Below are 26,262 nucleotides of genomic sequence, written 5' to 3' on the forward strand. Positions count from 1 at the left end.
TTGAAAGTGTTCTTCCCTGATGTCATACAAGGTCCAGGGAATTAGAGGTCTAAAACCAGAGAGCAAAGGTCAAGCTGGAATGAGGAGAAATGAGGCTTCGCTGATGGAGTTAAGATTCACCAAGGTATGCCAAGTGATTACATATACCAGACATGTCCCCAAGTGTATCATATATACCAGACATGTCCCCAAGTGTATCATATATACCAGACATGTCTCTAAGTGTATCATATATACCAGATATGTCCCCAAGTGTATCATATATATCAGACATGTCTCTAAGTGTATCACATATACCAGACATGTCTCCAAGTGTATCATATATACCAGACATGTCCTCAAGTGTATCATATATACCAGACATGTCCCCAAGTGTATCATATATACCAGATATGTCCCCAAGTGTATCATATATACCAGACATGTCTCTAAGTGTATCACATATACCAGACATGTCTCCAAGTGTATTACATATACCAGACATGTCCCCAAGAATATCATATATGCCAGACATGTCCCCAAGTGTATCACATATACCAGACATGTCCCCAAGTGTATCATATATACCAGACATGTCCCCAAGTGTATCATATATACCAGACATGTCCCCAAGTGTATCATATATACCAAATATGTCCCCAAGTGTCTCACATATACCAGACATGTCTCCAAGTGTATCATATATACCAGACATGTCCTCAAGTGTATCATATATACCAGACATGTCCCCAAGTGTATCATATATACCAGATATGTCCCCAAGTGTATCATATATACCAGACATGTCTCTAAGTGTATCACATATACCAGACATGTCTCCAAGTGTATTACATATACCAGACATGTCCCCAAGAATATCATATAGGCCAGACATGTCCCCAAGTGTATCACATATACCAGACATGTCCCCAAGTCTATCATATATACCAGACATGTCCCAAGGGATCCTGAACAAATGGCATGCAAGAAGGTATTGGGAAAGAGCCACACCTCTGAATATCTTATGGTGTAAGTTTGTTGAGTGCTACTCGGGAGCGGCAAGGTGTTTAGCAGAGAGGGAACTTTATTTAGAGTGAAGCTGTAGACTTTCTCTGGAGAGCTTATATTTACACTAGAAAGGATGGAATCAGCTTAGCCACCTGGTAGGTGGGTGTGTGTTCTACTCCCCACTATTCAGAAAAGGAAGATGACAGTCTTACTTTTTATAATCATACTGTACCTGTGTAATGTGCCACAGTTACTGTTGTGACTATTTCAAGATTACACATGATTGCAAAGAGGAAGTAGGTTTCTGAGATGCTTATTTCAGAACAGAGGTTGAACAGGTCTGAAGTGTTTTTGTGTTTGCGCTTTCCTGAGACGTTCCTAAAGACAGAGCCTCTGAAAGAGCCTCAGGTGAGGCCAACCTTCGTTCCAGACTGGACTTTACATCTGTTCTCTGAAGGCAGACTGTGTGTGGATTATTTGCTCAACTCAGAAGCCTAATTGTCCTCTCTCAGCCTCTGGCCAGAGATGCATGTCACGTGCAATCTTTCTCAGAGGTGGGGGAGAGTAGGAATTGTGCTCAGCCTTGCCTTTGGGAAAACACCTGACCTGGTCCTTCCCCAGTCATCTTTTCCACGGTTGAGGGGGAGGCCGTTTGTTTATGTCCTCAGCTAAAGTTGATTTATGTGTGCCTCATTTGTTCCCTGGGATGGAAAAGGCAGGAAAAACAAAAACAAAAACAAACAAACAAACAAACAGACCAAAACAAAATAAAACAAAAAAACCCTCCAAACCCAATCTACTTTGCCATTTGAGTGCTGGCTTGAATGGATTGGATCTCGAGTATAAAGGATGTCCAGGAAGGGGACCTGCCAGGAAAGGCATTGTGGGAGCTCTGTGGCAAGCACGCAGGGTGGTGAAGGCTGACCAGGAGAGAAGTGCTTTTGATGGTGAAGTTGATACAGTACATGTGAGGACCTGTGGGGACAGCGTTCGTGGCCTGATCTGCAGGAAATATGTCAAACAAAGAAACAAAACACAAAAACAACAAACCAAAACCCAGAGAGTCATGTTAGTCCATCCTCTGCTGCTGTAATAACATACTTGAGGTTGAGCGGTTCGCAAAGATAAACAGCTTATCGAATCACGGGTTCAAAAGCACAGTGTTGTTATCTGTCTGGCTTTGGGGAGGACTTCAGCAAAGATGGCGCTGCAATGGTAGGGCATAGTTAGAAGAGAGTGCCAGGAGATCTAGGGCCACCTATAAACAGCAACAATAATCCATTCTGTCCCTCAACATCGGGTAAACACCACTGCTGAACCAATCAGAGAGTGGAACACATTTGTCCAATATGCTGTCCCCAACCAAGGTGAAGAAGTTCCAGAGAGGAGCCTTGCTTTGCATAAGCTGTGACTGTCATCCCTTCTTGATGGTCATTCTGAGCTGTGTTCCTCCATGTCCCCTGCTTTAGTTCCCGCCTCTAGATTTGTGCCTTGAGTTCCTGACTTCCTTTCGTGACAGACTGTGCCGTGGGGGCTGTGAGCTGAAATAAACCCTTTCCTCCCCAAGCTGCTTTGAGTCATGGTGTTTATCACATCAATACTAGTTCCACAGTGTACAGCACAGAATCTAGAACCTGGAAAGTGTACATAAAATAGAGCATCTGGCCAAGGCGCTGGCAGCACATGTTCGCTGAAGCTCCAGGAGAGGACTGCAGTGACTGTCATCCTTGAGCAATCTACCGCCTGTCGCCTAGCTGGTGATGGTGGCCAAGACAGCTAGAGTCCGTATGTTACGAATTAATGGTCAATGCTTTGCTTTCTGCATTAAGTAGCTTGCTTTCGGGTATAAATTGTTTTGTAAATATAGTAGTTCATTGTTTGTGTTTCCTCATTTACTATTTTTATCTTATCATCATTTAGTTTTTAAGTAAATTAATGTATTTTCCATATTTTAATTTTATTGCATGTAATGCTGGTCTTCCATTTATAGAAACGAATGCTTGAAAATAAATACATAAATGAAAAATAAATAATGCATTTAAAGAAATTTAAAGAAGGGGCTGGAGAGATGGCTCAGAGGTTAAGAGCACTGACTGCTCTTCCAGAGGTCCTGAGTTCAATTCCCAGCAATCATATGGTGGCTCACAGCCATCTATAATGAGATCTGGTGCCCTCTTCTGGCATGTGAACATACATGGAAGGAATGTTGTATACATAATAAATAAATAGATCTTTAAAAAAAAGAAATTTAAAGATGACCCGAGGACATAGATGGTATGCTTATATGGTGTAAACCTCCAAATACAAAGCTGAAAAGGGAGGGAGATGCCCTGGCAGCTCACTTCCTCTCCCCAAGTCCCTCCTTCTGACAGCTCAGTCATTCAGCTATGGACTCATCAAAGGATCCCTAAATTATAAAACTCAGTGGCTTCATGACCCACTCACCTCACTCCTGCCATGAGCTGCGGCCAACGATTCAGTACACGAAAGACTTAGGTAGAGACATCATGATGAAATCATAGCAGCAGAGGCCTGACCAGAGTGTATGAACACATCTAAACTTGAACGCCTAGAACCATCGGAGATACCAGACCATAGAAGCTAAGGGATGTGTCCTAATACCCCAGTTGAGCAACGTTGGGGCTTCAAGTTACTCTATAGTGTTGCACCTTCTTTTTAGAATCCAGTTTGCTTGACGCTCTTTGATTCTGAGGCTGGAGTTCTACAATGGGAAAAGTCTTACATACAAAGCTGGTTCTATTTATGCCAGTCTGCTATTGGTTACAGACTGCTCAGATGAAAGAGGGTAGGCATGGCTTGGTGGTGCTAAAGGACTTCAGGGAAACTCTTTGGAAGAGGGAGGTGTTTCTGCTACATTAGCTGATGTAGTCGGTCCACTTCTGCGGGGCAGAGTTTGTGGTTTGGGGCGGAGACGAGTATCCTTTAAGAGAAGCACAGAGAAGTCAGAGCTGGAAGATGGGTTGTCATTCCATGATGAGGTTCGACGCTCTGGTCCTGGTTTTACTTCCTGTTTGCATGGCTTATGGTAAGTCCCCTAAAATACAAATATGTAGAAGCCCTGTTCCAGAGAAGAGGTGGGCAGAACTGCAAGGGTTTCAGGGTTGGTTCTGTAGCACATGCTTGAATTTGGGGCAGTCACGTACAACCAGCCTTGGCCATGAGAGATGATACAGAAGACTCTACAGTCCCTGAGACCCTGCGTCAGGCGTCAGGCTCAGGAGGCCACTATGCTGACGGCAGAATTCACATAGGGATATTCAAAGAGATCAGATTACTTCCCCCTTGATCCTCAGTCTATTTCTAGCTGGATCATGAAATCTCTAAAACAGATCTTTAAAATTTTCTTTTCAGCAGAATGTTAAAGGATGGACCAGGAGCTGGAATGTGGGTCTATATGTAGTTCAGGCTTTAGGCTGTGCATCCTTTAGCCAGTGTTTATTTTTCTGTGTCTGGGGGACCCTATTCCTAAAATATGGGCAGTAATAATGCTTATCTTATTAGGCTGAAGTGAGGAGAAAAGTGGTGCTTTTTTCTAGAACACTTAGATCATGCTAGAGAAGGAAACTCACACAGGACATGAGTGCTGCCAACGGGCATCAGGTCATTCAGGAGGTGTGGGGTGGAAAGACCGTGGGCAATGGCCATTGTGTTTCCCCTGAAAGGAAGGGAAAGGACAGAAAAAAGTTGGTGTGTAGGACAGGCTATATAGAGTTATCGCAGAAGACTTTGGGGGCATATAGGCTGCTTCTATTTTCTGGTGTTCTGTTTTGGGTGACCAGGACAGCTTGAGGATGGTCCAGGCTATGAGACCCAAATGAAGCTGGTGATGAGCTAGTGAGCTATCAGAGTCCTGGCAACCCAAGCCTCTTCTGGATTTTAATCTTATTTCTGGACATATGGCACCATGAGAGGCTGGGAATTGAGTGCAAGGCAGAGCTGGGAAGGACCCAAATTTGTAGTGGGATGATACTCTGGCAATGCCAATCTATTTTTGTCTTTAGGAGCTCCCTAAGGTTGCTTCCAAATCCCACTCATTCACCACTGAAGTGGGCATATTGACAGGCACTCAGCAAAGCATCTTTGAGAAACTGTACCTGGGACTGGAATGCACCCTTGGCACACAGCAAGTGCCTGATATGTGAACTTGTGTACACTCCCTATTATATAAGCCACAACTGCTAATGGTCCTTTCTCTGCTCCTCCTCAGGGAATTTATTCCCCCCTCAAGGCTGCTGACCATAGACATACAGAGTCTACATACATGGTGGTAACCATGGAGCAGACATACGAGTTTGTCGCTTCACTTTAGAGTATTAATGATTGAGTTCTTAGACTATTGGTGGGACTATGTTCTCTATCTTAGATTGAAAACATTATAAGTCAGAATACCAGAAGTTGGGGACTAACTGGACATGTCTCCATGAAACTTCAGATAAAGAAAGGGAGATATTTGTAATAATTAGCAGTCACCATAAAAAACATGAATATCCTTAGCATGTAACTGACCATGGGCACTATGAGACTTGGATACTGTTCTTATTTTTTATTTTCATTTTATATTAAATCATTTATTCAGTATATGCTACCAGTTCATACTTTCTTCATCAGGAATGTAGTTCATTACTATAAGTGATTACTAATTATAAGTAATTACATGAGAAAAATCCAGAGTGAACAAGAGAATTAGAAGTACAGATATTGTTCTTTAAACCTCCCTCCAAAAGCTTGTCTAATACTTGGACTATTCTTCTCTTAGGCCAAATCTGGATTGTTTTCATCTCTGCCCACACATTTTGGGAGCGATGTTGACAATCTACCTGTCCCCATAGCAACTGGGAGGGCAGGAGTCAGGATATAATTCCCTACAAATGATACCCTGGTGCATAGATTACTGAAGCCCAGACAAGGACATGTCAGGAGTGACCGTAAAGGAGTCTTGGAAGAGGATGGGTGGGGTTGAGTCAATGTTCCCCACAGGTAGAAGCATGGCAGCAGAGAAGCATTGTTTTCTCTGAGAGAATCTCTTCATGAGCACACAGAAGCCAGTCTCTACTCTCTGCATGGCCCAGCTCAGAGCTAACAGAGGAAAGTTCCAGAATTAAATATTTTGTCCTCCAGCACACTTGTTGCAGATTATTGACCACAAAATAATCTCAATCTGATGCTAGACTCTACCTGCTCACCCGGGGCCATCTTCCTCATCTTCCTCTCCTCATGGAACTCCACTTGGTGGCTTCATAGTCACCTGCCACCATTCCCAGCCAGGTCCTATGCTCTGGCCTCTCTGGGTCATTACACAGTCTCTTTTCTCTGTTTTATACACTCTCTTCTCATCTTACCTTACTCCCTCTCTCCCCATCTGTAAATCCAGTTCCTCCACGATCACACCAGTTAACACCAGTTAGGAGGCCTCACTTCTTCTGACTCCCAAAGCCCTTCCTGTCCTTTCCCAGGATAAAACCATTCACTCCAGAGCCAGGGCAAATGTGTCTGTGGCTCTTCCCCTACTGGCCGTTCCTTCGGGGACAAGGGGATATCCTTCCTGCTCATCCTCTCACCCGTCCTGCCCTGGGATCATGACAGATCAATGCTCCTGGAGGCTTTTGAGAGAGAAACTGAAGGTCTTGTTCAGTAGAAGTTCTCTGTTAACAACCACTTTGCCTGGATAGTTTTATACCTCCAGTTCTGATTTATTCATTCTGTCATTCTTATGAGTTATTAAGAATCATTTTCTTCATTTTATGTGAGAAGAAACCGTGGCCTAGAGAGTTGAGGTGACTTACTCAAGGTCACATGCATAGACAGTGAAAAAAACTCCTGGAATCCAGGTCTGGTTTTTGCCCTCTGATGTGTTCTCATGTTTCCTTGTCCAGCAGGGCACCCATCCTCACCACCCGTGGTGAACACTGTTCATGGCAAAGTCCTGGGGAAGTACATCAGCTTAGAAGGATTTGCACAGCCTGTGGCCGTCTTTCTGGGAGTTCCCTTTGCCAAGCCCCCTCTTGGCTCCCTGAGGTTTGCTCCACCACAGCCTGCAGAGCCCTGGAGCTTCGTGAAGGACGCTACCTCCTACCCTCCTATGTAAGCTGCTGGGGAGGGCCTGGGTCTCATCCAACAGGGGCATCTCTCTCAGTGACACAGAAAGAAGTCAGGCAGTTCTGTGATCAACTGTTTTGTCTGGAGTCCTTAAGAGCACTGTAGAAATTAAACCAGTGTAGAACTGTCACGGCTTCTTAGAGCCCATAACCAACATGTGCTTCTTGTGAGTTGGGCATGCCCTGGGAGTTTGAATGCATGAGCAAAGAAAACAGTTATCTTCATGAATCTCGCTGTTAAGAGACAACAAGTAAACTAATAAATTATTTAGCGAATATGATAGAAATGCTAAGTGCTTTGATGAGATAAAGAAGTTGAACAGTAAGATTCTGTCTGTTCTGTCTTACATGTTGGTGGGGCGGTGTGGGCTGGGTAAGAATGGATATGGGTGACGGGTAATGGAGGTTCACTGCAAATCCAGTCTTGTTAACTAATCACAGGCTGACTGGTGGTTGGTTTTCCTTGGTCACAATGGCCCATGGGTGAAGAAAGCTGGGTACTCCAGGTGGTCTGACTGCCACTCCCCAAGAATTCCGGGCACCTGCCAAAGTCAGTTCAGACACTGCCCATCTTCTCAGGTCATTTTGGAGGCTCCAGAACCCCACTTCTTTTGGTCTTCTAAAATGTCTTTCCCTTTAAGAGAACACTTAGTCTTTTCATTTCTTGATTAAAAGTATAAAGCAAGCAGTTGGCAAAAAATTGTTGGGAAATACAGGAAGCAGAGACAGGAAAATTGAAACCGCACCCGTTTCGTCACCCAGAGAGAAGGGAGGGGCTGGCTTTTCTGTCGTACTTTCTCGTCTTTGTCTTTGTGGTGCAATTTCTTCCTGATTATACATAGAGGCACGGTGGCTGGTTCTTTATTCATTTATAAGAATATCATCAGTATCAACATCATTCCATAGTATAATTATCATAGCCTGATGTTAAGAAGCTGCCTTAATTTTGCTATTGAAATATAGTTTATTTACTCAATTTCTTTGGGGGAGGTTATTGAGTTGTTTTTGACATGCTTGACAAAATAAATAAGAATATGGTGGATATGTTTTAGCAACATAATTATACACTTTCATGAATATTTCAGCCCCAGCAATGACATTACTGAGTCAAATAATATGTGCTTTTGGCTCAATTTCCCTTCATAAATATTCTAAATATACACACTTCTTTCATTGATACATAAAAAGTCCTTATTTAGCAGATGCTTGCTAATGTTGGACTTAATCAAAAATGCTTGTTTTGTGGTTAGTGAATAAGAAAAATAACAATATAAAATCACAGTAATAATTTATAGTATCAAATCTTGGTGTTATAGTTATCTAAATTTCTGGTGATGTTGAACTCTTTTTCTTCTTTGATATTTGAAAATTAAAACACATTATGAATATTATTCCCCTTGCTATTGTTGACATAGGCCACACTCTCCAAGATGGAAACCAGAAATTCCTCTCTAGTATCTCAGATCTTGCCACTTGACTACTGGGCTCAGGGGATGTTGGTTATCCTTTACCTGAGACGTAAATACTATGCTTCCCTCCTGCTCGTGATATATCTTGGGCAGTTTCTCTAATCAACCTGTGCCCCATCTTTCTCATTTATAAATCGAGGACATGAAAGAACACACTTGTGGCTAATCTGGAGCTCAAACGAATTATTGCAAAAAGGGACTCAAAACAAATGCCAAGTTAAACCAACTAGGAGAACTCAGTTCTTATTAATAGTTACAATCTGGGAATAATCTCCAAGACATCTCATCAGGGAAGTAACCAATGATTACTGGGGCAGGTGAATAATTAGAAACTTAGCAGACCAGGGCTGCTGCAAGGTCCCTCAAGACAGCATTCTTCTCATCTGCACCTGAAAGATTAGGAACCAGAGCAGGACAGAAATTCACCAATGTCACCTAGCACCTTAGTCACTGAGGCAGAACTAGAATGCAACTCTTTGCCTCACAGAGAAATGGCCCCTGACCTGCCAGGGGCTGTGAGTCATTGGAGGTAGCTCTTCTGGTTGATGGAAGACTCTCAAGAACTGTATCATATTTATGTGGCCACCCTATAGTCTATACAAAGCCTAGCAGAAGAAAGGCCATCGGACAGAACAGGGAGTGCCATCTCCCAGGGTAGGTTTGGTGTGTGAGGAGCTCCTATCATGGAGTAAGGCAGTCCGAACACTCCAGGAAGAGGAATGATGCCGGGTCTGCATCCTCTGCAGATTCAGGAGGCTCTACAGCATCCCAGGGTTCCTCAGGAACCACAAAGGCCCTCTTACCCTTGATACCTACCTCATTTCCAGGTTCAAGCTTCACGGGGCAAAGCTGAGCTCCAGGTGACATGCCCAGTATCTGTCTGGTAGATCTCAGATGTGCTCTCTTCTTCTCAGGTGCTCCCAAGATCCTACGGTAGGGAAAATGCTTCATGAACTCTTCACCAACAGAAAGGAGAGCATCCCTCTCCAGTTTTCTGAAGACTGTCTTTACCTAAATATTTACACTCCTGCTGACTTGACAAAGAGCGTGAGGCTGCCGGTGAGCATGGGGACCACTGATCTGGACTTGTGATTTCCAGCATCTGGCTTTTCTATGCAATTTGAGGGGGAATGAAGGGAGCTGGGTCCAGGGGCTTCATGGGCCAGGATTAGTTCAGAGATCCAGAGAATTCTGTAACTATTGGGAATGCAAGTGTTCCTTCCCTCATGCAGTCCCAGAGATGTCAACCAGACTGTAGTAGAGACTGCCATGCACACCTTGCTCTTTCAAGTTCCCTGACACCAACAGAAAGGCAGTGACTGGTCTTAGTTACTAGAGAGAGAATATGATCCTCAGTACAGCCTAGGTATAATTTGAAGCAAATTAAACCTGAAACAAATCTTAGAGAAAAATTATGAACTTTTTATTTGACAGAGAAACTGGGGCAATAATTGAAGAAAAGGACATCAACCATTAGTGATAGAGGACAAGAGATTGGGTTTTCTGATCACCAAACCAGTGTCTTTGTCATGAGCTAAGCATGATATGAGGCTTTTCCACAGCACACAGCTATCACTTCTACAGGCCGCCACTATCACATGTAAAAACCTCCTGTCCTATGGCAGTGTGGAGGGTGCAGAGGGAGACAGTGTCAGAAGCTTGGTGGCCAAACATCTGGGGCTTAACAGCTCATATCCCTCCTCATCTCATCACAGGCTGATGACCCAGTGAGTTAGAATTTTCCAAATAAATGAAGGACCAGAAATGGGGCTGGCTATTAGTTGGAGGCTGAAGTTGAAGGGGCTGCTGGAACAGAAGATGACTCGTGGGGCAGAAGAGGTCAGGGTATCATGACCTCTCTGAGATGTGCTGGCTTTTAGCCTGGAAGTGAAGGGAGAAGTTGTGATCTTAGAATTTCTGTTTTGTTCTGTATGTGCTTTGAAACCACAGGAAGTGGGGACAGAGCTCACTCATGCATGCTTCATCTTCTATGTGCACTCAGGGTACCCATACACAGCCAGATTTGGGGTCAGTAAGAGGAGGTTCATGGGCCATTCTCACAGTCTTGCCTTCTAGTATTATAGGGGTGGATTAGTGTCTAGAGTGCTCCTACAAAGACATCTACGTTTTTGTTTTCTGGAACAAAGAATAGATCAGGGACACACAAATAGTGATAGAAATAGAGAAAGTTTATTAAGAAAAAGTACTGCTGAGAATGAAGTGAGCTGGAGGGCTGGGAGGGATTTGAGGTTCAGGGGCCTTGGGCCACGACAATCTCTCTTTCAGAAGTCATTTTCATAGTTGTTCACAGTCTGGGTTTGCCAGCATTTGAAGATCACTGGTCATGGCTTCCATACAGGCTGCTTTGTTTCCATGGTCAGAAGGGTTTCCAATTTTCCTCTGCTATTGGATTCTCTCATTTATCAATCTTGATTCCTCTGGAGTATCCCTCTCTATCCTAATCTCTCCCCTAAGAGCTGTGATCCCTAGAGTACTTTTTTGAGGGGACTGAAAGATGATGATCTGTCTTTTAAAACCTTCCCTGTGCCTTTGAGAGGTGTAGTTCTCACCTAAGTCAGATCACAGTTGGAATGGAGACTGAACTTCCTCTAGCAGAAGTTGACTAGAATCCCTGATTATTAGTGATATAGTTTGAAATTGTCATATCCTAGAAGACACAAATTTTACATGGTTTTAAATACCAAGCCTAAGCAAGAGCAGCACGAATGCACCAACCAGTGGCCCCAGGAAGGGTAAGAGCAATGGAAACCATGGCACAACTGCCCTGAACCATCGATGTGATCTCTGTGTCATGTAGTTTACTCTTTAGACTGTTGTTGAGAGAACAGGAACAAATGCCTTCATGGCTATATATTGAGAATGTGACAAGACACAAAAGAACATTTTAAAAGAGTAATCCAAAGGTAAAATATATTAAAAGAGAGATAGTGTAAGTCTAAGATCACTGAATGCCAACAATCGCATTAAAAGAAAAAAATAATGAAGACAATTATAAAATAAGCTAGGGTTACAACGTTCTCAAGTTGAAGAGTCCAGGAATTGAATGACACCAAGAATGGATAAGAAAGTTATTTTCTAATGTTTGGAGGTCAGTTCTTGGTATATGTCACAAATTGTAAGTTTTTCTTTACTGGCAATGTTATAATATTATTTAAACACTTCATGGCCTGGCATTGACCTTTGAAACTTTATAACTCAGGTGCAGTGAAGTATCTACTCCAACAAGGTGACCTTTCTTAATCCTTCCAAAGCAATTCCACCAGCCAGGGACCGAACATTCAGATATATAAGCCTATGGGAGCCATTCTCATTCAAAACATCCCAGGAGGAATAAATGGGTCTTGAGATAGTCACCACACACGATATAATTTCACCCATCACTACAGAGTTAACTGATATGGAGTATAAATTCAGGTAGATGAAGAGTCTGGGAGTGAGTATTGGGGAAAACAGGGCATCCTTGGTCCTTCCTGTGCCTGCAGTGGCACTATTAATATGAAGACCATTAAAATACATGGTACTCAGGGTGGGAGCGAAAGGCATGCACTTCCAGGAGACATAAAGTTTGACGGTGGGCCCAGCGCTGGTGAGAGGAGATTGAAGAAGATGCTTTTTGTTGCATCCTTGCTAGGCACTGACAGACTTTGGGCACTGACCTCTTTCAGGTAGGGTGAGGAAAAGACAACCAGCACAGACAGTTTCTAATGGCCTTCCTAGTGCTGCTTCTTATGGTCCTTGCTGCTGTGTCCTGCAGGTGATGGTGTGGATCCATGGAGGTTCTCTGGTGGTGGGTGGGGCATCCACCTACGACGGACTGGCCCTCTCTGCCCATGAAAACGTGGTTGTGGTGGCCATTCAGTATCGCCTGGGCATCTGGGGATTCTTCAGGTAGGTCACTAGAGACAGCACATTAACTCCCATAATTGTCAGTTGCATACTGATGATACACAATAACAAAAAGATGAACTTAGCTCTTTTTCTTTGAGAGTCAAAGTCCAAGATCAAGTGACCTCATGGTGGCATCTGGTGAGGCCCTTTATTAACACTGTCACATTGTCAATGCATCAACATGGAGTCTTCTACTTAGACACCTAGATATATTTCATGGTGATCTAGGAAACCAAAAAGAGGAGCCTTGTTCTTACTATAAGAGCTTTCTCACAGATACCTTCCAAATGCAGCCAGCACCTGAAGACATAATCACCTTCCATTGGGTCTTTCATGGGTATATTACAGGATCCATCACTGTATATTCTTGCTGCATTGGGGAGCAATAAGCCTAGGTAGCACAAACGACATCTAAATCATAACAGCTGCTGATTCAAAGACTTTAGGACCCAGCTATAGTGATGTAATCTCTCATAGAACCATTTGCTCAACTCCTTCAAAAAGCATCTGCTCCCTTCATTATTAGCCTCACCTACCTCCTCCTTCCCCAGAAATGCCTGTGGATCTACTTTTGAATGTTTGAACTGTTTCTCCTGCTTTGATTGCTACCCTGTGATGCACTGACGTGTTCTCTATGGCCCACTCTTAGTGTTGTCCCTTCTGAAACACTCACCTCTCTTGACTTGTGCTGGCAGCACACTGCATTCCTCTATACTTGTGGTCACTGCATAGTACAGTGGTTGAGTAGTTGTCAAATGCTATACATCTTCTCACAGGAAAGGAAAGGAAGGACTGTTTCCTGAATGAACCTAGTGAGTGCTCCTGCAGGCATGTTTTCATCTGCCCATGCCCTCCAGGCTGCCATAGAGACCAATTGAGACCTTCAATGGTACTCCTAACCATATGGGACTCACTGCATCAGCCACGACAGTCAGTTGCTACTGCCTCTTTGAGAGAATCCTTCTCCTGGCTTTGGTTATGCACCATCTTGTTGGATGCATCATCTTCCTCCCCAGTGAAGCCCCGAGTGATTCCAGCTGTTCATTTGCTGCTTTGTTCTCATGACCCTGAGGTCTTTGTACTTGGCTCTACTTCCTTCCTCTGATAATTTCTGAGATAGATGTCCTCATTCTATTCAGGCCTCTATTAAATGCCGGTGCCTCAGAGGATCCCTCCATGGTCATGAAATCTTACATTCTTTCCTCCAGGCCTCCTGCTAGCTCCTTGGCTCATTTTAATATCCCCACTAGATGGCATTATGCTCTCTTTTCATCTCATTCTGATTTTTGGAAGTTTTTGTTTAGTTCTCAGGTGTGCTCTAGGTCTTAGACCACTCTGGGGTACATAATGTCTCAGCACACACTTTCTGGGCGAGGAAAGCCCCATGCTATCAGGATTGGGGCAATGAAGGTCCCTGTGTCAAGAATGCAGAAGAAGACATATTCCCGAAAGCTCACACTGAGCTCCTGGTCAAGCTGTGCTCTTTAGAACCTGCTGTAAGCCGGGCGGTGGTGGCGCACGCCTTTAATCCCAGCACTCGGGAGGCAGAGGCAGGCGGATCTCTGTGAGTTCGAGACCAGCCTGGTCTACAAGAGCTAGTTCCAGGACAGGCTCTAAAGCTGCAGAGAAACCCTGTCTCGAAAAACCAAAAAAAAAAAAAAAATTTTGTAGAACCTGCTGTGACGTCAATATTCGCACCCTATTGTCCTGCAGCACAGGAGATGAACACAGCCGGGGGAACTGGGGCCACCTGGATCAGCTGGCTGCGTTACGCTGGGTTCAAGACAACATTGTCAACTTTGGAGGAGACCCAGACTCTGTGACCATCTTTGGAGAGTCAGCAGGAGGTGAAAGTGTCTCTGTTCTTGTAAGTGTCCCCAGCACCAGGTCTCATGCCTAGACCACTAATAGGATCTCTTGGAGGCCAGTCCATCCAGCCATGGTACTTTTGCTCTCAGAGTTCAGTTAACTTATTGTACAGTATCAGATAGTGTTGAGCAAAGGGTCAACTTTTCTTTGACCCCAGAAAGCTCAGAACTCAGGTTTGTGTAGTAACATCCAATTCTGTCTGTGCCAATGACATACCCATCCTTTCATGGAGAGGCTTCTCTTCTTTGCTAATCACTTAGCATTAGGACGTTACCAGTCTAGTGAACTAGGGGTTGATAGAATACAAATACGGAGAAGCAAAAAAAAAAAAAAAGAGTTAGACAGAATCTCATTCAATGGCTACAAGATAGGTCTATGTGTTGGGGGCACTTGGTAACAGACAAAGGTTTCCTCTAGGTAATATGAGGATTTTTCTTTTTTATAAACCTAATTCAAACACATGAAGATTTATGCCTATATTTTATTCTAACAGACAAGGGTTTCCTCTAGGTGATATGAGGATTTTTCTGTCCTTAGAGGCAGAACACCTAGGTTTGAGAAATGAAAGGTTGATAAAGGTGGCTGAGGGAAGAATGAGCCAAGTGACAAGCAGAGAGTAGAACAGAGAATGTGGGACAGACACAGTCCAGGGGACAGTGATGGGTCGTGTTGGTGTGGAAGTAGACTAAGGGCACTGAGGGCGCAGAAGGTGTTGGGAGAGGTAAGGAACTCTAGCTGCCTCAGGGAGGAGCAGAGGGTTATCCCTATGGCCTCATTGTTCAAAAATGTATTTGTTTCGTGATTTAGCAGCTACAAAAACATTGCAATGTGTTTTTTAAAGTATAGTAACTATTAAATTTCTACTTTGGCTCAAACCCAGAACCTCAGGCATATGAGGTAAAACTTTAGCTCTGCTCTTTTTTTTGGGGGGGGTGTTCAAAATAGCTTTTCATAATTCTAAGAAATAGAGGTGCTTGACTGGATTTGATGTCAGGGATTGTTTTTTTTTTCAAAGATTTATTTATTTATATATGCAACATTCTGCCTCGATGTATGCCCGCACGCCAGAAGAGGGCGCCAGATCTCAGTACAGATGGTTGTGAGCCACCATGTGGTTGCTGGGAATTGAACTCAGGTCCTCTGGAAGAGCAGCCAGTGCTCTTAACCTCTGAGCCATCTCTCCAGCCCGATGTCAGGGATTGTTAACTCTCTTTCCAATAGTTTTGTCATTATGGTTGAGTACTTAACTTTCTGTTCTGCTTCCTACTCCAAACTCTGGTTCCACACCAGTTTCTCTCAGGAACTTGGCCATATAGGCAGCCTGAGATGCATGCTGGGATACACGGTTGTGTCTATAGTGTACCAAAGTCCCCAGCTGAACAGCCAGGGCCACGAAGCAGATAGAGAGAGACTTCAAAGTCAAGAGAATCACTGACCACTCCTATGAATACAAGCTCTGTTTCTTCCTGTCAGGTGTTGTCTCCTCTGGCCAAGAACCTCTTCCACAGGGCCATTTCTGAGAGTGGTGTGGCTCTCACCCCTGGTATGGTCAGGAAAGATGTCAAACCTGTTGCTGAGGTAAGACCTACCTTGGGCAGCTCCCTTTCTCCTGCTCTTCTGGAGTCCTTGGCAGTCTTTCTTGCCTAGAGATTCAGGTCTAAACCACATGAGGTCCCAGTGCAGAGAGAGGAAGTGGACACAATCCCTCAAAAGTACTGTTCACAAAGGGAAAAAAAAGTGTTCTCTGATGGAATCTCCCTGAATATACAATCTACTATTAAGGGCAGGCCCCATACAGGGCCAAGACAAAATGAACCCAGTAACATTTTTGGAGGTGTGTGTGTGTGTGTGTGTGTGTGATAATGCTTGGTTTGGGCATTTGATTTCCAGTTTTGTGATTTTATGAGATTTCTGTTGGTGAACACGTGTGTCACTGCTTCTAGAAGTTTCTTCTGCTTTTTCTTTGACCTTTTCCCCATTTGTTGTTCTAACCCTCCTCCTCTTCCTTCTCCTCATCATTGGTGCTACTATTATGAGATGTATTATTATATATTATTATGAAAGAGAGATGGAAAGAGTGTGAATTTGGGGAGGTGTGGAGGTAGGAGGATCTGGGAGGAGTTGGGGGAGGGGAACCTGAAATTGGAATATATCGTATGACGAAATTAAAGATGCTCAAGGAATACCAGACATGAGAATGGCTGAGCCAGAAAGCCTGCAGGGCTCCACTCAAACCATGTTCTCTATGTTTGGATATATCTTCATATAATTTGTGCTGTCTAGGCTTCCTATAAATTATGACGTAAAGAGATAGGAAACCTTCCTTCACTATATCCCTGGGACTAGCTTTCCTTACGAGGCAGGTGCAATAATCACCCTTATTTATTGGTAGGAAAGGAAATGACCAGAGAGTGGAGGAGGCTGTTGTGAAGCATAGAGTGAAATTTAAGATCCCTTGCTCTTCACTGAATTGAACACAGATCGTGTTAAGTCCTCTGCTTTGACAACATGCCCATTTTTAAAGTTCAAGTAACAGAGATATAGATATAACGCCATTATTTCAGTTAGAAGCAGATGTCAACCTCTGCTGGTCACAGGCCTGTGGGTCCAGAGGATTTTCAAGGACTCCCTGCCTTCTTCAGAAATCGAAGATGGCAGCAAACCCTTCCGTCTACATGGATGGAGGGAAGGGCTATTGATCTTAACCTGCTGTTACTTTTGATTTTGTATAGTAAGTTGCCATTGCTGCTGGGTGTAAAACCACCACATCAGCTGTCATGGTTAACTGCCTTCGCCAGAAGACAGAGGACGAACTCATGGAGATCACCCTGAAGTTGGTAGGTGTGCTCTTCTGAGTGGCCCCACCTGTGTCCTTACCTCAGGACTTCTCTATTTAGCTGTACCTTGCGTTGGGTGGCTGGGAAAGGTCTCATCGATTAGAAGCCTTTTGATCCAAACTTGGAATTCCATAATTCTATGTTCTTATGAAATATCCCGATTATAAGAAAGCCCAAAAGCAGCAGGGTGAAAATTGTGTAATAGTGCTGGGGATGTGACCTGTATAGCACTGGTACAGCCAGAGCAAAGTCCTCAGCTCTTGAACAAAACAAAATACTACAACCATGTAATAACTTATCCTAAAGAAATAAATCATCCTATGAATGTTTCATATCTATTTAAAAAATTTTAAATTCCCCATCCACAAATAATTACTATTATGAATTTTAAGATGGGGTTGTTAAGCACATTTTAAAAAAGGATTGTACCACAATTTATCTTCACTTCTTAAAATGTTTTCTAATTAATAAACTATTTTATTATTATTCCAATAATAATTATTCCAATAATTTAGATTTTATGAGATTCTTTTCCCAATTTTGGGACTAGACTTCCTATTCTTTCTTCCCTTCATCCCTCCTTCCTTTATTCCTTTCTTTCTTTTCTCTCTTTTGTTTTTCTAGACAGGGTTTCTCTGTATAGTCCTGGCTGTCTCTGAACTCACTCTATAGACCAGGCTAGGCTCGAATTCACAGAGATCTGCCTGCCTCTGCCTCCCGAGCCTGGGATAAAGGTGAGTGCACCATACTAGGCTTTTTCCCCATACTATTTCTTTATCTGTCATCCATCCATCCATCCATCCATCCATCCATCCATCCATCCATCCATCCATCCATCCAGTATAGCTATTTTTTTATTTCTAAGGTTATACAACTACAAAATCTCTTCTTTCCTTTTCATCCATCCAAATGCTCTCATATAGCCTCCCCCTCTCTCCTTCAAATTTTTGATCTCATTTCTCACTAATAGTTATTGCATAAATATACGTATTTGTCTATTCAAATATATTCCTAAATATAACCTGTTCAGACCATAAAATGTTTCTTGTATTTATGTTTTTAGGGTTGATCACTTGGTACTGGACAATCAATTGGTGTGCTCTTCCTGGGGAAGATACCACCTCCCTTAGCTCCCAACTTTCCCCAGTTGCCTTTAGTTACTTGTGTAGGATCAAGGCATTACAGGCGTTACCCTATCCACTACAGTGGATGGATCCTAGGACTGATTCTCATATAGAGGCCAGACTGAAAGCTAAGCCATAGAGTTGTGAACACTGCAGTCTTGATGAACACACTCAGAAAAGCATGGTTTAGACTGGCCAGTGAGATTATTAGGGTTAGGGTTTACTAATGTAAGAGAACAAGAGGCAAGAGGCCTCAGACAGAGAAAGGAAAGAGCAACAGAATCTTCAGGTGACTCATGTCTTGGGATGTGGCACTTTGGAGATTATTGAGAGTCTACGCCACAGCTTTCCATGCTTCTTTATTGGCGTCTTTCTAAGCACATTTATCTTCTTGTCACGTTAATGACAGAGCACTTCGCACTTATGTCCTGTTTCCTTATAAACTGTCTAGTCCTGGCATCTGACTTGAATTCTGTTGGATTGACAGTGTATGTGTCCATGTTTGGACTAGTCTCTAGCTTCAGGGCGATGGTGACTCAACTCACACGCAGATGTCTGAGTTGAAAAAGTGAGAGCGGGAAAGGGTGGGAGGGGGACAAACCGTTCTACCTCCTGCTCTATCTCACCGTTGTATCCCCGCTACCAAAGTCATTTGATTATTTCGTTTTTCCTCAAAGGAGAATTGGGGGTGTTGTTAGCAGGGGAAATGGGTAGATGGACAAGATAAAGAGTAGCCTAGGCATAGGTACTAGGTGTCTTTTCCAGAGCTCCAGCAATCTTGGCTCCGAGCCTGAGACTCTGCCCCTTTGATGCTATCTTCTCTCATACTAGTCCATGCCAACATTCAGAGAATTCTGTGCAGTCTTCTGTTACCTTGGGCCCACATATGGAGGAGCCAGGAGGGAGCATCTGATACGTTAGGGATGATAATCAATGGGTCAGCTTTTACACATGGCGACCATCTCACCAAAATCTCTACCTCTATCTTCACAGAAAACTTTTACGGTCAATTTACTTGGAGACCTCAGAGAGGTAAGGATCTTTGCCCTCTGAATTATCAGTTTTTAATCTTCTTAGTGTTATTCTATGTTGAACTATGAATGGGGAGTTTTCCTGTGTGGATTCCTTGTGTGTATCCTGCTTGATGCCCTACGAGGGAAAATTGTTTTTCAGGGTAACATGAGGATAAGAATTAAGTCCTGCCTGACTCCTACTCCAGTGCTCCCTGTCAACAGTGTATCCCCCGCTAGATCCCCCATTCTTGTTTACATTGCATTCTTCCAAATGGCACTGTTGTGGGGAGGCTCCATTAGAACCTTCCATTGTCTATGGCACCTCCATTTCAGTTTTGGAATGTGTGAGCAGGAAAAAAAAAGATGTTATGTATTCAGATTTAAGAGAAAAATGAAACTGGCAGGTGGTGAGAGCCTTAGTTAACAGCACAGCACACCCCGAAGAGGAAGGAAGTGTATCTGTTTGTCTTGCTGTGGGGAAGGACTGCTCTGTGTGCAGTGTGGGATAAAGCTGGGCGGATGGAAAGGCAGCCGTCTGCAGAAACGGGAGCTGGTTAACTTCCTCTTTTGTTCTGAAGGTTTGGCTTTTCTTTTTTTCTCCTCCCTTCCTTCTTTACCTCTTTTTGGAGATAATGTCTCAGTCTCTAGCCCAGGCTAATCTGGAATTCAGAATGTAGCTCAGGATCCCTTCAAAATTGTAGCGAGCCTTCTGCCACAGGCTCCGGAATGTTAGAGTTTCAGGCATGGGCCACTAAGCCCAGCTCACGATGATGAATTCTTTTAAAAAACATGATGGAAAGCATGCTTGTGAGACTGAAACCAAAAGGAATTTACAGTTGAGTTACTCGGATCAGAAAAATGTTAAACCTTTCCTCGCCATTGCATTTTATAAATGTTGCATGCATTAATAAACCTAAACAGCATAATGCACTTATAAACAGGAACTCCCACACAGATAAGAACTAATGGAAACTTTGTAACCAGAGGCTCCTAGGGATAGGGGATTCTAACTCTAGATTTCTCCTTAGAGCAGTGACTCAGTATTTGCTAATTTTATATTTACTGCAACTTTGAAGACATAGTTACTACATAGTTACTACAAAGAGCAATATCTCCATATTTGCGTAATAGCTATATGTATACATATGTATTTATGTGTAAATAAACGTCAATTATTCTCATATCAAGTATATTTTAATTTAAGTGAAGATGCTCTGCACACCCCTCTGCATCATTATTGCTAGCTCCCAGTTGGAGCGCTGCCCTCGTGCCTCAGCCCCCTTGTCAGGACTCCAAGTCTCTGTGACTATGGCTCATAGCCGCCAGAGACTGGGTACTGGCCTTGCATTCACAAAGGAAGGGACATAAGCATTCTCTGGGAAGAAGCAATCACAGATATTGCATTGTTCTCTCCCCCAGAGCTGCCCCTTCCTGCCTACTGCAGTTGATGGAGTGTTCCTGCCGAAGACTCCAGAAGAGATCCTGGCTGAGAAGAACTTCAGCACTGTCCCCTACATGGTGGGCATCAACAAGCAAGAGTTTGGTTGGCTTCTTCCACTGGTAAGAATGTACAGACCTCATGCGGACACACTCTTCCACCCTAAGTCATTCAAGGCTTCCCTCTTTACTACCTCTTCTCTGAGTTCAGAGAAGTTGAGCTCATTGTCCTGCGAAGACACTGCCACAAAAATCTTCTCCAGGACGGTTCAAATGTCTCCTGGAGGGTTCAGGCCTCGAAGACCTTGCCATGTATCTCCTGAATTTAATCTTCCTATTAAAGAGTCCTGACTTGACCCATAGAGATATTAATTGTGCCTTTCTCAGAAGGATGTCAGATATAGGAAGGAACTAGAGGTTCAGGAGAGCTGGGCCTGGCATAACTGTTTCCAGTTTGCATGTGCAGTTCCAGGTCCTGTGGATCTCCACACGTGATCTAAGACCCCCTGGTGGACAGTTAAGCCAGATGCTAGTTAAAGCAATAGGATAGGCTTTATGCAGTAATATGACTGCAGTAAGTTAAACAATCAATCACAATTGGAACTTACATCTCTGACACCAATAGATATAGATGACTCCAGGATGCGCTGAGCACAAAGAGGACACTGCAATTGAGTCCAATGGCTACAGCCACGCTTTGTGAGCTAACAGTCACCTGCAGGACAACTGTCAAGCTTTCTTCATGACAGGACTCAGGGTTGTGAAGTGCAGTGCTCGTGGAATTCAAATACCTTTCCACGGAGACTGGTAGTCTGGCCAAGACTTCTCTCCCCCAACATGTTATTCAAACATGTTTTGAGTTATTTTTATTGTTTAGAGATTACTTTCACATCCTTGAGAAAATATTTTGAGTCTAGGAGTCATATCCCAAGCAGGAAAGTGATCAACAATTGAAGCTTTTCAGAATGACTGCATCTGAAAGCATCGCATTTTCTCAGGCAGGCGTTGTAGGAGGTTCTGCTTATTCCGGGGCGTTCTTTTGGCTGCGGTGCTACTTAGCCGTATGATAGTCCTGTCTCTGAGTGTAGAGGTTGGGATATGACCAGAGCATGTGTAGAGTTCTGCAACTCTCACTGCAGCAGGAGGAATCCAGAGGTCACCAAGAACACAGGCGTTTTGACTGATATTGGTTTCCTCTGTCACCCGAGTCTGAGGAATGTGTGTTCTATGGCCTCTATCCCTGAGCTCTCTGCTTCTGTATACATCACCATTGTTTGAATTTTCTCTCATCAACTGGAGGACCAGCATACCCCATAGATTAACATGTCAAATACACACACCATGCACAAGCACATAGGCACGCACATGTCTGTGTGCACATGCTTTAGTATGTTTTGAGTCTAGATTTAAGTCCTTTTGTCTCACTGATTTTTTTAACTCTTGGAAGATCTATGTTCATTGAGACCCAACAAAGAAATGTCATGCTTTTAATTGAGTTCATTGGTTTTCTTACTGGGTTCTTCCTGTTAATTCTTGAAGATTCTCAAGTTCTCAATAATTTTTTTCAACAGATTATGGGATATCCACTCTCTTCAGGCAAACTGGACCAGAAGACAGCTACATCTCTTCTGAGGAAATCTAGTCCCTTTCTCGTAAGAGGCTGATGGGGATTGTGAGAATTGATGAAGGAGCACAGAAGGGCTGGGGGCTCATCTCAAATAACAGAAACACCAATGGCACAGACATATGTAGGCTTGGGGTTCTGTCTCATTTTCATGCCTTTAACACTTCATTAACCTAGCAGAGACTAAAGAGTTAAAAAAAGGTTCATGATCAGCAAAGACTTATAATCTGGCCAAAGAAGTCACATTGCTTACCATTTAGGACAGGGGTTACTTCCTTGATCCATTTCAGAATATCTCCGAGGATGTGATTCCTGCAGCCATTAAGGAATACTTAGGAGGGGCAGAAGACCTTGTCAGAAACAGAGACCGGTTTGTAGACTTGATCGGAGATGTGTTATTTGCCGTGCCATCTGTCATTGTGGCTCGTCGTCACAGAGGTGAGACCCAGGGGCTGTGTTGCAGAGGGTCGCTGGCATCAGTATGAGTTTCTAACTCATTTATCTCCGAGCGTGGATAGACGTGGACACTGCTGAGAGTTAGGCCCCTAGTCTTGGTTCTACATGATCGGGGATGTGTGCTCTCCTGCTGTATTATCTGCTAGAAAGTAGCTCATGCCGAGGAAAAGACCCAAATGCATGCAGTTAATTCAGAAGGTGATTTTGGAAAGCAGCAGTCAGGAGACAAGTAAGTGACCCAGGAAGATCAGGAGGCTCACGGTGACATACTGCCACACACGTGTTCAGCATAGATGGTGGAAGCTGGAGAGTGCCAGGGAACAGTCGGGAGCTCCTTTTAGAGCTGGGAACCTTGATACCATCCAGATTTATGCCTCCACATGAATTGAACATGGACTGGTGTCTTCTCAGATGCTGGAGCCCCCGTCTACGTGTATGAATTTCAGTATCACCCAAGCTTCTCATCGGATCTGAAACCTGAGATGGTGATGGGAGACCATGGGGATGAACTCTTCTCAGTATTTGGTGCCCCATTTACAAAAGGTAATGGTTCCTTTTTAGTTATGAGCCTGGAATTAGAAGGCCTGAGCTCCAGTCTTTTTTGGGTATCCTTGAGAGAGTTTCTCCTCTTTGATCTTAGTTTCATGGCTCAACAGAATGGAGCTGAGGTAGCTTGAGCAGTCCCTAGTCTTTCCCTGCCCAACGGGCATGTAAGAGGACTGTGCTTGTGTCTCCAGTATATAGTCTCTTAGAATCCTGACCTGTAACTTCACCTGCAGGGCATTGCTTGAAAAAGAGAATGCCGGTAGTTTCCTACTCATAAGGGTATGGGGAAGGCTGGAATTTGCATTAACTTTGAGTTAGGTATATAGTGTTTCTCCATATGTCACTATTTATTTAAAACTCACATATTTTTAGCTTATGCACTATTTGAATATTTTTCCAAATGTCTCCCATACCTTAACTCTCAGCAGTTGCATGTGACTTATGACTTCTCTCATGGCACACCAGTGTCTCTCATGGCACACCAGTGTCTCCATGGCACACCAGGGTCTCCATGGCACACCAGGGTCTCCACGGCACACCAGGGTCTCCAAGCTGAATTACTCATGAGGATCTTCACATTTCTCATATATTTCAGACTATTAAAAGTGTGTGTGTGTGTGTGTGTGAGAGAGAGAGAGAGAGAGAGAGAGAGAGAGAGAGAGAGAGAGAGAGATTTAAAGAAAGACCCAACAGTCAATAGCAGTCCTACAAGGTAGAGAAAGCCTGCTGGCATCTCATACTCATGGGAAAATCTGAAGATGCAGCATAGAAAGCAAAAGCATCCAGCTTACTAATGAACCACATGCGCATTGCTGAATGTGTGAAATTGGCCAGGATTTTATTCAAATGCAGATTTTCACCCAGTTGATATGGAACAAGAGTACAGAACCCACCATGGTAAAGGCTTGCATGGCAGAGATGCTGTTGGCCTATGGACCAGTAGGAGCAACTAAGGGCTTTTATCCTCTTCCTCATAGGGAGTGCCTCAAGTGAAGAGATCAACATCAGCAAGTTGGTGATGAAGTTTTGGGGCAATTTTGCTCGGAATGGGTGAGACTGGTGGACAGGGTTAGTGGGGGAAGTAGGATGTTACGGGGTTTCGAGTGGGGAAGTGGTAGATTTTAAAGTTTAAGTGGACAAAGGCCTGAGCATATGACCATAGTACTTTGACAATGAGAGCTCTCTAACAGTGGTCAGGCTGTCCAAGTAGATGGAGTGCTCCTCATCCCAAGAGCAGTAAGTCCCATGGCAGCAATATACATCCATACACCCAAGATCCATCCAATTTAGAGAGAAACATGGGAACCGCATAGCAGATCTGAGAAACTTTGATTTTGATTCCAGGAACCCCAGTGATAAGACATTGTTTGCGTGGCAAGAATACAATCAGAACGAAGAATACTTGAAGATTGGTGCAACCACTCAGGCAGCCCAAGGGCTGAAGGACAAGGAAGTGGCATTTTGGACTAAAGTCTGGACCAAGGAGGCAGTGGAGAAGCTCCTCCGGGAAAAAAAAATGAACTTTTAAAAGTGAGAAGCCCAGCTAGCTTTGGGGGGAGGGCAATGCAGCAAAGGCAGAGTTAGACCATGTGGTGTTTATAGATGAAAAGGCTTCTTATTGTGGGGACTTCAGAACTGTATGCAATGGGACATGGGAAGGCAAGAAAGATGGGATGCCTATCTCATGGCCCCAATTCACAGAAAACTCTAGCTCTTTTAGAGACCAAACCAGTGTCTGTGTCATGTCTTTGGCTCCAAATGAAGATACCCTTCTCTGGCAGAGGAGGATGAAGGAACTGAAAAGTAAAAATGGTAAAAAACCATTGTAGGAAGACAACACCATCGGGGGTGGAGGGTGAAGGAAGACTTTCCCTGAAGTAGAGAGGTAGGCAGGGACTTTGGAGGAGGGAGGTGTGAGTATTAACTAGCTCACCCTTCCTCTCCCGATGGAAATGCTCTCCTGCATGTTTGAAGAATGACTAGACGCTAGAGTTTACTAAAAGTGCTAAAAGCTGCACACGGGCTACATCAAGGGTATAGAATTCCTGGGAACCAAAGACCCAAGGAGATTCCATCCACCACAGACTCTTCTCCATGAGGGTCTGGTAGGTGTCCATGATTAACTGGGGACAGTAGAATGACCGAATAAAGATTGTCCCTTGGGGTTCAGGTTCAAAACATTTCACAGTGACTAGAGAGATGATCCAGCAATTAGCAACACTTGTTGCTCCTCCAGAGGACGTGGGCTCAATTCCCAGAATCCACATAGTGGCTTACAACCATTTAGAATTCCAGTTTCAAGGGTTCTGATGCCTTTTTATGACCCCTGTGAAAACCAGGCATGTACCTGGCACACAGGCCAAACTCTCATACACATACAACATGCAGACACCCAAACACTGCAGACCACATAGGAACAAATCCCATAGCAATTGGAGGGAAAATAGCAAGGTGATCTCCCCTTTGGTTCTGGTGAAGACTTATTAAGAGCACAAAAAGGAAAATGGTGACAATGACAATTCACACTCTTAGAAGGGGAGGGGAAGCTGTCATGGATGGACATCACCATAGACTTTTTAGTGTTGATGTCTTAGGGCTTCTACTGTTGTGAATAACAGCAGGATCAAGAGTAACTTGGGGAGGAAAGGGTTTATTTTATCTTGCAGCTCCTCATTACAGTTCATCACTGAGGGAAGTCAGAGCAGGAACTCAAGGCAGGGAGAGACGGGGAGGCAGGAGCTGGGGCAGAGGCCATGGAGGAACGCTGCTACTGGCTTGCTCCTCGTGGTTTGCTCAGTCTGCTTTCTTATAAAACCCAGGATCACCTTCCTAGGGGAGGCACCACCCACATGGAATGAGCTCTGCCATATCAATT

At 43.8% G+C, this 26,262-nt stretch overlaps 1 pseudogene; it reads left to right on the plus strand.

Annotated features, from left to right (window-relative positions):
* The first annotated feature begins 3,912 nt into the window (after positions 1–3,912).
* On the plus strand, positions 3,913–25,115 carry LOC119801642 (annotated as a pseudogene).
* Positions 25,116–26,262: the final 1,147 nt, after the last annotated feature.

Source organism: Arvicola amphibius, chromosome 15 (assembly GCF_903992535.2).
Source record: "Arvicola amphibius chromosome 15, mArvAmp1.2, whole genome shotgun sequence".
Classification (NCBI taxonomy): Eukaryota; Metazoa; Chordata; class Mammalia; order Rodentia; family Cricetidae; genus Arvicola; species Arvicola amphibius.